Source organism: Octopus bimaculoides, chromosome 1 (assembly GCF_001194135.2).
Source record: "Octopus bimaculoides isolate UCB-OBI-ISO-001 chromosome 1, ASM119413v2, whole genome shotgun sequence".
NCBI classification, from domain to species: domain Eukaryota; kingdom Metazoa; phylum Mollusca; class Cephalopoda; order Octopoda; family Octopodidae; genus Octopus; species Octopus bimaculoides.
Genome location: NC_068981.1, coordinates 72,246,827 through 72,257,216, shown reverse-complemented (window position 1 = coordinate 72,257,216; position 10,390 = coordinate 72,246,827). Strand labels below are relative to the sequence as shown.

The 10,390-nt window shown below is 36.3% G+C and overlaps 1 protein-coding gene across 1 annotated transcript in view; it reads right to left on the bottom strand.

The window, feature by feature from the left end:
• Positions 1-10,390, bottom strand: part of LOC106879038 (FAD-dependent oxidoreductase domain-containing protein 2) — a 145,050-nt gene that overhangs the window by 77,961 nt on the left and 56,699 nt on the right. The window lies entirely within an intron of this gene.

Genomic DNA, 10,390 nt, shown 5'->3' with positions numbered 1-10,390 from the left:
AATAATAATAATAATAATAATAATAATAATAATAATAATAATAATAATAATAATAATAATAAGAAGAAGAAGAAGAAGAAGAAGAAGAAGAAGAAGAAGAAGAAGAAGAAGAAGAAGAAGAAGAAGTAGAAGAAGAAGAAGAAGAAGAAGTAGTAGTAGTAGTAGTAGTAGTAGCAGTAGCAGCAGCAGCAGCAGCAGCGAAGGTAAGTACTCGGTAAACAAAATTCCGTTCTTCCTCTTAGGTTTAACAATTATTACGAAAAATGTGTAAACAGCAACTTTATAGACCTGTCCTAGAAAGACCTTTGCTATTTCAAGCGATGTAAGTAAAGATGTTAATAATGTTGCTGCTAATATTTCTTTTATTAACGGTAATGTTAAGCTTACTGTTCCACAATTCTTTTATTTGGATTATTATTAATAATAGTAATAATGTGTTGACAAAGTATTGTTGTTGTTTTTTTCCGAAATTTTTTTATTAGTAAACGAGTGAATATAATGAATGCGGTTGCTAATGCGCACCCGTGCGTCTGACTGTATGTGCGTAGTTATGTTTAGGTACGTATTAAGAGAGCTACGGTACAGCGTGAAAGTAAATATTGTTGTCATGTTCGTTTTATTGACTATCGTATTAAGCCACACCAGTTTGGTGCAATACGAGTGAGGTCAAACGCTGTTTTAGATTTTTTTTTATGTTGTCGACAATCTGGAAAGAAAAATATAAGAAAAGTATCGAGCAAGACGAGCCCCCGAATGAATATAAACTTAGTTGCTCAACCCGCTAGTAATAGAAACCAAATTACCTTTAAATCATACACCACCGATCCAGCCGTTTAAAAAGGAAAGTCATATTGGACTATGTGGTACCTGATATACCAAGTGCGTGATGATTACAACTGAAACACCTATGAGCATAAGTACAGTTGATCAACGTAATTATTGTTGCGCTTGTTAATGTTTAAAGATTTGGTGTTAAACAATAACAAAGAGAACAATAAGGGAACATCAAACAATTGCAGCTTTCTTATTTCTTTACTGCCCATAAGGGGCAACACACAGAGGGGACAAACAAGGACAGACAAACGGATTAAGTGGATTATATCGACCCCAGTGCGTAACTGGTATTTATTTAATCAACCCTGAAAAGATGAAAGGAAAAATCGACCTCGGCGGAATTTGAACTCAGAACGTAGCGGCAGACGAAATATCTCTAAGCATTTCGTCCGACGCGCTAACGTTTCTGCCAACACACCGCCTTTCTGGTATCCAATTGCAACTTTCTGATATACAATCAAACGGACACATTGCTAGCCGCGCGCGTGCGCGCGTGTGGTGCGCGTGTGTGTGTGTGCGTGTGTTCCTGAATATGTATGTGCGTGCGTTTATTTTCTTAAGCTTGGTAGTTATTCTATTGGTGTTTTTGCCGAACAGCTAAGTTGCGGGGGCATAAATACTCCAGCATCGGTTGTCAAGTAGTGGTGGGGGTCAATCATAGCTACACACACTGTTTAACTCAGTACACACGCCACACACCACTATCATGCACACTCCCACATCCACAGAAGTACACAATACCTGAACACAGACAATATATAAACACACGCAACACGCATAGACAAAGATAACTTTCACCCACAAACATACGCTATAGACAAGCACACTACTTGGTTACAGACACACACACACACATACACATGTGCACACACCGGCTGAACATGCACACATCAACTGCTACAAACACACACACACACACACACGTTAGACTCACTCGCCCCCATTCACACATACACATTCACACACACCTTCTCACATACACACCCAAGCTTGCGCACTTTAGTTCGTTGGGGATTACCACCATTATTATTGTTGTTATTATTATTATTATTATTATTATTATTATTATTATTATTATTATTATTATTATTATTATCCTCTCCCTTTCATTCAGCCTCTTTTTCCAGTCATCTCGCCATACTTGACCATTGAACTCTGCACATTTTTTCTCTCTCCGTTTTTTTTTTCTTTCTTCAATTTCTCTCAATTTTTTTACTCTTAAACCTTTCTGTCGAAGGGCGTAGACTCGAAGCGTAAAAGACTTTTCCATTTTTCCCGAGCGTTAAACTAATACACCTGCTTGTTGTTCCTACAACTGTTTGCGTCTTTTGTGTTCTCTCAATTTCAACTGTATATAGATACAGAAATAATTTATTCTCAAATGCATGATATCGCTTATACAATAGCATGAACATAATAAACTATCCATATATTGCAGAAAAAATCGTTGTATTAGCATTATCATGCGTTTGATAATAAATTATTTCTGTTTCTTTCAATACATCCCAACGCTTCTAAAGCAAACTTTGTTTACTTTCCTCGTAAGTTGAATTTTAAGAGACAAAGCTTTGTATTTTGGAAGTTGTAAGGCGGCTTCTTTCACGCTTCGTTTGTCTACAATATTTTTACATTGTGACTTTTAATGGTGTATGACATGTTTTTCATGCTGCTATAACTCGACTTTATAATGTGTGAAAGCTGGGAGAATTTGGAAGATATTTTCTGATCAAGGAGAAAAAATATTTTCCGGCAGTCGATTTCATGTCAGTATTATACCATATGATACTACTCCTAGTACGTTTAGGGTAGTTGCTAGTGGTCGCTAACTATTTATTTCTTGATGCCAGCTACATGTTAGCTTCTCGCTGTAACCCGTTAAGCTCCATCGGCACACAGTGTGTTTGTCTTCTAGATGATGTTAAAGGATGAGATGTTATATTGTATAAATTCTCTATACTGACCAGTCAGTTTCGGCTAATGCAGTTGGGACCGCTCGATTGGACTGATTTCGAACTTAATTCTCTGTCAATACATGTGTATTCACCATTAAAATCTACGTATGATTTAACGAATCGCTAATGTGTATCGAAAAAATTAATATACATAGCCGTGTACAATGTGTTATCTAAAAGGAAAAGTGTGTACACACACACACACACACACACACACGTACGCACGCACACACACACACATACACACACACACACACACACACACACACACACACACACACACACACACACGCAACCAATCTATTTTGTATCGACTGATTGGAGTTATTTGATTTATGGGATCTCCAAATAAGCGGGTGCTGTAAAAAATTAAATGGCTGCCCCCACCAGTGAAAACAACGCATCAGCTGAATTAAAGGAAAAATTTATTTAAAACATTATGTGCAATGTTATTCACGGACTGCCAGTGACAGCGTATGAGATAAAAAAATGAAATCCGCAGAGGATAATTACATTACAAGAATGAAAGAAATGTTGAGAAATAAGCAAAATGAAAACACAAATACGAATAATTTCTCACTATGCGACGATGTTTTAAATTACGCGCAAAGAGTGCACTGCAGAAACGAGTATTCAAGGAATCCCACAGTGGAAACCCGGGAATGTCGAGAGTGAAAACCTTAACGAGGAGCTATGTATATTGACCGACAATGTACCAGGGCATTGAAAATTGTGTAAAATCATGTAGAGGTTGTGCGCTAGCAGCCAAAGCACCCACCGCCATTGAAATACCAATCGTGGCTTGAGATGGATAGTCCGTGGTCCAAGGTACATATAGACTACAGTGGACCAGTGAACGGCGCATACTATCTAATCGTTGTTGATAGCGGCACGAAATGACCAGAGGTATACAGGTGCAATAAACTAACCGCAAAGACAATAAAGTTCCTGTATCAATTATTTACCCGATACGGTGTTCCAAACATGTTGGTATCAGATAATGAAACACAATTTACAGGTCATAAATTCAAACATTTCTACAAAATACATGCGATAAAGCGTATTTTTACCTCGCCCTACCACCCGAGGTTAAACGGGCAAGTAGAATGATTCGTTGATACTTTCAAGCTAGAGTTTTAAAAATCAAGGAATAACGTAGGTAATGACAAAGCGCTAACGAAATTCTTGCGGGTATATAGAGTAACGCCCAATCTGGATACCAGTAAAATCGATCTTCGAAAATTATTGCCAGGAAAAAAATATATTTAAAAGAAATACAGAAAAGGCAACAAAACATTTCGAAGTGGGAGATAAAGTTCATTTTGAACTTTACAAAAGTGGCAAAGAAGGCTAGGAGGATGGTTTTGTAACTAAAAGGAACATGATGTATGTAATTAAAGGACAACGTTGGGAACATAAGAGACACCTAAACCAATTAAAGATGAGACATAATGAAAAACGAAAGAAAAAAACCAATGGAAGTCTGCTGTGACATGTTTGAGGTGCCAGCATCGAAAGAGATTGAGCCTCGTAGAAACAGCAGTAGAAAAAGGAAACAGACTATACACTTAGAAATAATGTCAAAATGAAAAGGATATTAGATTTTTTTTTTAATTAAAGAGGGAGAAAATAAAATAAAGAGGGAAAAATATAAACTAAAATAAATTTCACTTCTTAAGAAAGTCGAAATCTTAAAAGGGGGATGTTGTGATGACACCCCCTTGCGAGAAATAGGATGGACCGAGCGATCATAAATAGCAGTGGTCGAAGTGAAGTTTGTGTGTTAGTTCAAGTTGAGTTTGCAATGAAGTCGGAAGATGTCGGTTAGTTAGTTCGTTTGGAATATTCATCGTTGGTTCGTGAAGAGATAGTTGAATCGTTACGTTGTTATTACGGCTGCATCGTTATCTTGTTTACTGTTACTATACTGGTACAGTGTATCTAAACCATCCGTCACAAATTGTGTCAGTACCACGACATTTGGAGACGGAGGTTACAACAGATACATTAACAAGTTATATAGCATTCATACCCTTTCCTTTAACCACTGCCAGCAATAGCATTTCAGAATATTCTGACACTAACACCATTCCACTTGCAATATCAAGAAATAAATAAGTTATCAACCTCGGCAACTGCTAGCGATCCTTTGGTGTCGAGAATTACTGCCCACCAGATATTTTCTTCTGTGAATAGGCATGTTGCTATGTTGTCTAAGGCAGGATCTGCAAATCTGGTCGCAAGTAAAGTGTGTTTATTATCTTGTGAAAAGAGCTGTATTGGCTTCTTAGCGCTGCTTTCTTCTGTTCTCAGTTTTATCATTGAGATGTTTGTTTCCTGCGCCGACGTGTTAGACTGATCCATCTCTACTAAGGCTGTTAGTAATTAAGTTGTTTTCAATATTTAATTAACAGTAGAGAGACATTTGATTTCATCTTAATTATTCTATAGTTTCCAATTGTGCTATTCTAAAAGTTGAAATCCTTGCCAACTTTGGCTCTGGGGTTATCTAACATGTTTTGTCACATTTTGTAATTACAAATAGTCAAAAATTAACGTAAATTCCTCTTTAACCTCCTGCGTGAGTCAAGTATAGATGCACAGACTTTCATAGCTGCCACGTCTCTGTTTCAGTCTGCAAAATTTAAGTGAATCCTCACGACTTATTCACTGATCCCAGTAGACAGTTCATGTAACTCATTGTCTTGGTCGTTGCAGATTGCAAGACTATTACATATAAGCACCGCTTTTGTAGTGATTTTTATGTTCCACAGAAAATAGGTTAGCCGCCATGTATCTTCTACCTTTTTTAAGGATTAGTCTTGTCTCACTTAGGATCACAATGTCAGTATTGGAACATGCCTAGATATGAATACCTACTCCCTAGATATGAATGAGTTTACTAGTTTCAAAATCTAAATTTGATTGGATATTTGCTTCCAACTGCAAAAGATCGATTCCTCTGAATAAAGGTATCTAGTCGGAGAAGCTAAGACAGGCAACATTTGAGGCAACATTTTCTTGCTTCTTTTCAATGCAAGTTGGGCGTCTAAAGAAGGCTACTCAGGCGTATCTGAAGCAGCGAAAAGATGTTTCAGTCTCGGCCCAAATGTTTGATGGTTTTTACAAGACTGTCTTCTTCGTGCTATTTGGTATCTAGAAACCCTAAAATATCCCAATCCTGACCTCCTTACCTCTAGATGATTGACTGGGAACTTTGATGCGTGAAGGATGATACGGTGGTACTTTTGCATCATTTTGGAGAGAGTTGCACAAGTTTCTGCACGGTCTTGGTTAAAGCACTTTGATCCAATGCTAAACAGTTTACGACAATTAGTGATAGCTACCATCACCTACTATCACAGCCGTTGAATACACATAATCCTCCTACATCTGTTTTGCGTGAGCCTTGGACTGCACTGTAAGCCTGACTTGAGAAGCAAAATTGTTGTTAGCACTTGCGCGAGGTTGACCTAAGGCCTTATTCGCAGACTGCCTCCCGGGAGTGTCCTGCACCAAACCCAATTTCATACAAGGCACCAGACTTTACAAATGTGTATTAGTGCTCTAATCCTAAATAAACGAAATGAATATATTTCGATCTACCAAAATATGCCAAAATTTCTCCCTGTGAAATTCAAAACAAACCCTCGCAAATTTCTAGTGTTTAGTTTCAGAGCTTTTCTTTTGCTCAGTGTTTTGTTTTCAGCACCTGACAGAAGTGTCACTGTTTCTAAAGAAAGGATGCTGGACTAAAATTCATACTACATTCACACACACACACACACACACACACACACACACACACACACACAGCATAAACACCACACCACAAAGATACATACATGCATGTACATACATACAAAAATACCCAGTAGAAATTTCAATGAAAGAGCCTTGGATCTAAGTTAGAAACCGGTTATTTCTTTATTGGCAATAAATCTTGAAATAAAATTGAATAATGACATACATACATACATACCGAATGCCGATTACTGATTGCTCTCTCTCTCTCTTTCTCTCTCTCTCTCTCTCTCTCTCTCTCTCCCTCTCTTGTCAAAAGAGTTTTATTTCGTTATTGAACCTAGCACGTGTGCATGCAGGTGGTTCTTCAACCACCTTCCGTTCAGTAAGCTCTTTCATAGATGTAACATTTAAGCAGTATGCTTCCTGGCAACACTGGCTGATTTATGGTGCCTGGTCAGGTCACCAGCCGACTCGCAAATTAATCCACAGACTCAACAATTGTACTACGCGGAACGTGACGGCCGATCCATCTCGCAAGCAGTTTGTTTTCTCCGTTTCATGTGGGTTTAGGTGGTCAACTAATCCAGCTCTCCAGAGAAAAAATCGTTCACACACAATGCATGGCATACATACATACACACATAATAGACACAAAATTTCGCACTGCCTCATGTACATATGCATACACATACATGTTGAAATATTTGGATAAAGGTGAATGTTAACTAGTCATTTATGAAAATATAAAATTAATCATGCCAAATAACGTTCTACGTCTTAATTGATATTACGAATGACTAGTTTATTTATTTATTTATTTTCCTTCCAATATTGTGAAGGAACGTATCTAAAACAGCCAATAAAGTTCAAATCAAAACAAAAAAAAAATACGGTTTTTTATTGCGTTGACAAAATGTTGACATTTTTCTTTATCAATTTGTTACAATAATTACAAAAAGCAAGTGAAATAAGTGAAACGTTGTGTAACATATATATATATTTGCATATTTTATTTCACTCTTTAATACTTTGCCAAAAGTGCGAGATATTTCTATTAAAAATCGAACAGCTTTTACAATGATAGATGAACAAAGCAAATAAACTGTATTTGCAAGGTTTTATTAAAATTATTATAAAATCAGAAATCATGGAAAAAAAAAACGTTTTTGTATTCCTGTCATTAATTGTTCTACTTCAAGTAAAAACAAAACATTTAGTGAATTAAAAGATCTAACAAAAGATTTTAATTCGTAAACCACTTGTTTTCTCGGGGTGTGGATTAGACGGCATGTATATTTAGTCCATATGCTCAGACCATGAAATTTCTTGGAGACACAAAGCGTGTTACAAAAATCTGCCTAGACTAGCGTTTCCAATGCAAAAAAAATCAGTAGCTCGTATCTTTATAGTGTGTGTGTGTGTGTGTGTGTGTGTGTGTGTGTGTGTGTGTGTGTGTGTGTGTGCAGCTGTGTGTGTACGTATGTATGTATGTAGGTATTATAATTATTCAATTAATTCTTTATTGGGATTCTGGAATAAATAAATCTAGAACCTTTGCTAACTAATTTCCGCTGAATCACAAACACCCACACTAGAAAATTATCACCAGAACTTCATGAGGTTCACGACGCGTCTCATAAACGTGCTTGAATCAATGAGATTAGAACTTCCTCTGACATACAATTTAACATTACTTCAAAGTTTTCCAGCGTTTCGTGCATAGCTCATTGTAAACATTTTTCTTATTAACTGTTGAAATTATTATTTATTCATTCATTTATATATCTATTTTGTAACAGGAAATACTGTCCCGGAGGGTGAAACACGTTTCTTGAAACACGTTTCTTGATACAAACGGTGAAGCTAACAAAGATAAGTGTCAAGTTCGCCTTCGGTGAAATTTCGTAAGCGATAGATAAGACAAAGCTCCAGGCTAAGAAAAAGATAAAATTAAATGGGGGAAAAAAAATTATATTAAACAAGGAATGAACTGTGGAAAAAGGATAAAATTTTAAAAATAGAGAAATATATAATATATACGTACTTTACTTGAAACCTCGTAATTATTTATTTATTACAATTGCAGTTGTAGATCTATCGTGAAAATTTTAGAAGATAAAGTATTGTTTTTCAGATAAGTCCAAATAGTACGATTTGCTGTAGTCGTTAACAAGAATGAAGATTAATTCCTAAATTTAGATTCAAGATCAATCAAGATTAATTCTAAACAAATTAGTAATTAGAAATGCTTAAGTTTTAAAATACAGTCGTGAAGCAAAATCTGCTTTTTGTACAATAAATTTTATTGTAAATTTTCTTGCATCATGCTAGGACTATGTGGATTTTTAACGATTAACAGAATTAACTTATAAAATAATTAATATGTAAACTGCATTCTTTATGTTTTAAATTTCTAATTTTCTAGCTTGACATGGAAAGCGAATTTTACTATTTGATCCCTACAAAAGTCCTTCCTACGGAAATGTTCGAACTGCGAATTTAAAAAAGTAATACTTATTACTTATGTGCCCTATTGTTGTTGGCACTCCGTCGCTTACGACGTCGAGGGTTCCAGTTGATCCGATCAACGGAACAGCCTGCTCGTGAAATTAACGTGCAAGTGGCTGAGCACTCCACAGACACGTGTACCCTTAACGTAGTTCTCGGGAATATTCAGCGTAACACAGTGTGACAAGGCTGACCCTTTGAATTACAGGTACAACAGAAACAGGAAGTAAGAGTGAGAGAAAGTTGTGGTGAAAGAATGCAGCAGGGTTCGCCACTATCCTCTGCCGGAGCCTCGTGGAGCTTTAGGTGTTTTCGCTCAATAAACACTCACAACGCCCGGTCTGGGAATCGAAACTGCGATCCTATGACCGCAAGTCCGCTGCCCTGACCAATGGGCCATTGCGCCTCCACTATGCCCTATATTGACCCGTTTAATATGAAACGTGTCCTTGTACATTTCTTAATGCCGAAAGCAAAATTAAACTTACGTAAAATAAGAGGTAATCCAACAATTAATATAAAGTAAATTCTAGAAAAGGTTTCATAAAGAAATATTCGGAAATTGTTTTTTTATTACTAAGACATCAGGAAACAAGTGGACAAAATCTATTTGAGGAAATAATGAGCAGCAACTAGGGACCTAGGATGAATGAACTGTAAATGAAGTGACTGAAAATATGATCATGTATGTCGCTATATGCTTGATGTCAATTATGGGTACCCAGAAGTTGGAACATAATTTTATTGTAAATTATATTAGACATTAGAGCACAAATTTAGAACAGACGAAAATATTAAACCACTGAGTAGGGGATTGAACCTCCTATCTACTGCTTGTCGGAAGTGTACATTGCAATTAGATATTATAGGTGTTTTTTCTCCTATTTTAACTGTAGTGCTTTCACTAAAAGCATATATCTTACTTCACGCATAATTCATCAACTTATAAACCGAAACCCACACATTGTTCAAACTCCAGTCAAAGCTTTTACATTATACCTGCACTGATAAATCCTTTGGTAAAAGCATATGTAAAACACATTCCGTTTAATTTAAAGTAATAATTAATTTTCAGGACATTTTATGATATCTTTTCCTGCAATATGCTAAAACTAAAAGTCTGAGAGATTAATATTTGATAAGCTACTCAACTAACATAAAATCTATATCTAGAGTTACGGCCTTGGAACAAATTCCACTTTTTACACAAAAATTTCTATACTAGATTTTCTTGTATCATACTAAGGCCATGTATGTGTGGATGGATGGATGGATGGATGGATATATATGTGTGTGTGTGTTTGTGTGTGTGTGTGTGTGTGTGTGTGTGTGTGTGTGTGTGTGTGTGT